We start from the raw sequence: 2,180 nt of genomic DNA, 5'->3' as shown, positions 1-2,180 counted from the left end.
GTATCGGTTGTGTAAAAATCGGCACTATTGTTAATATTTAAAGTAGAAGGAATGTTTCCTTTACACCACGAAAAATAAATTTGCCAAACTAGTTATTGATCATCTACTTTTGTGAGATCGATTTCAACTGTATCGCCTGGCGAATAAACAAATGTTCTTCTATAATTATAAAACGTTATTTTTTTAAATTTATTTATATATTACTTATATATACTTAATTATTATACTTATAATAATAAGTATTTATTATTGACAAATATGAAGCCAAATTAAAATTAGTGATCTTTTTGTTACAGTAATTTTAACACACACATGTTTAAAGGAGTGAAAATGTTTATTTGGTAGTTGTTTGTGGTTATATGATTAAGCAAAAACAACTACTATTAAGTGTTTTTTTTTACTATGTTTTTATTATGTTCTTTATCTCTTTTTTTTCTTATTTTGGGCCAAAAACCAAATACATAGTTTTTTATTATTGTTGTTGCATTACTGTTTTCAGAAGTAATCCATATTTTGATAGTATTAACTGCCTTGATCCGGGTCAAGTATATGCTCCACTACACCTGGAAGTTAATTTGTAATAGAACGATTATATGTAAGTACTTAAATAAACTTGTAAAAAAAAGTGATTTATTTGCTCAGAATATATTGTGCCTTTATATGATATATACATTTCAATATTTAATCATGTTTTTATTTTTGGATATTATTTAAGGATACTCAAATGAGAGGAGTGGGAGAAGCGATTCCACGAATAACAATTGGAAATGTTTTGAATGCTAGTATGGTATACAGACATTATTCAGCAAGTATGGAATAAAAGGATAAAGAAAATTTACAAGCACTCCTTATTATAAATGCATAAAGGCGAGCATTGAATGCGAGTTCGTAGCTATTGCACTTTATATAAGAATGAGTCAGAACGTTGAACAGTAATTTATTACTCGTTTGCTCCTATTCTTTATTAGCAAATAATTTTTAATGTTGAATAATTTTTTTATGTATAACTTTCTAACAACAAGTGTTTTATTATAAATTTTAAGCTGATAACGTATATTTAAATATAAACTTTTATTATGGATGTGTTTGAGTTTGTTCACTTTTTGGCAATTAAATTTGAAAGCAAAGCTTATTTACTTTGCTTTTAAATTTAATTGTTTATTTTTGATTTTCTAATACATGCTTTAAGATTGAAAATTTTGTGCTAAATATTATTTCTATAGATACTATTGTAGGTGAAAATATTGGTTATGGTGCAAACAACATCGAGAGTGCCATTGGCGACAAATAAAAACGAGCCAAAAAATAACGTTTTTACTATTTATATATTAGTTAATACATTTATATGTTATTTTTTATGTATTTATATATCATTTATTTATGAACATTTTATATATAATTAATATATTCTGCGGATAAATATATACTTTTTATATATATTTGCATGTTATTTACTATAGTTTATATATTTATATATTATTGTATTCAAATGTATTGTATTTAAATGTATATGTATTATGTATTCAAATATTAGAATTAAAAAAAAATTATCATATGTATTTTTATGTAATGATGAATGAAAAATTATTACTTGTGAAACTAAGTCGCACATTTGTTAAGTTGTTTTTTTATTGTGCAAGTTTCCCCTTAATAAAATTATTATTTGTGAGAAATTTTTTTTCTCCTTTTCCCAATTTTCCCTTTGAGAAGTTTTTCAAAGTGTGTAATTCTCTCCATCATTGTATTATTTATTGTGAATAGTTTTTTTAAGAGTGTAAGTTTCCCCTTAATAAAATTATTACATGTGAGAAGATATGTTCTATTTCTGAATTTTTTAAATGCGTAAGCCTCCCTAAAATGAAATTGGTACTTGTCTTCCCTTTGTTACTTAAATGTAATGTTTGTTACTTGAATGCAATACTTAAATATTACTGTAAAATAATACTTGTCTTCCCTTTGTAAAGTTTTTTTTAATGTGTCTCCCTTTGATGAAATTATTGCTTGTGAGACACAATTTTCCTATTATGATTTTTTTTAAAGTGTGTCATTCTCCCCCTCCCTCCTTTAATGAAATTGTTATTATGACGCAAAATTTTTACGTTGTGAAGTTTTTTCAAATGCGTAATTTTTCCCTTCTTTGAGTTATTTATTGTAAGAAGATTTTTTAAGTGTGTAAGTCT

The 2,180-nt window shown here is 24.8% G+C and overlaps 1 long non-coding RNA gene across 1 annotated transcript; it reads left to right on the top strand.

The window, feature by feature from the left end:
• Positions 1-364: 364 nt before the first annotated feature.
• LOC136084408 (uncharacterized) lies at positions 365-1,598 on the top strand. The gene is made up of 3 exons (XR_010640545.1): positions 365-595; positions 716-932; positions 1,236-1,598. It is a non-coding gene; the product is annotated as an uncharacterized LOC136084408 (long non-coding RNA).
• The last annotated feature ends 582 nt before the right edge of the window (positions 1,599-2,180 follow it).

Source organism: Hydra vulgaris, chromosome 08 (genome assembly GCF_038396675.1).
Source record: "Hydra vulgaris chromosome 08, alternate assembly HydraT2T_AEP".
Lineage (NCBI taxonomy): Eukaryota > Metazoa > Cnidaria > Hydrozoa > Anthoathecata > Hydridae > Hydra > Hydra vulgaris.
The sequence above is the reverse complement of the archived record's forward strand: the minus strand, read 5'-3'. Positions and strand labels throughout refer to the sequence as shown.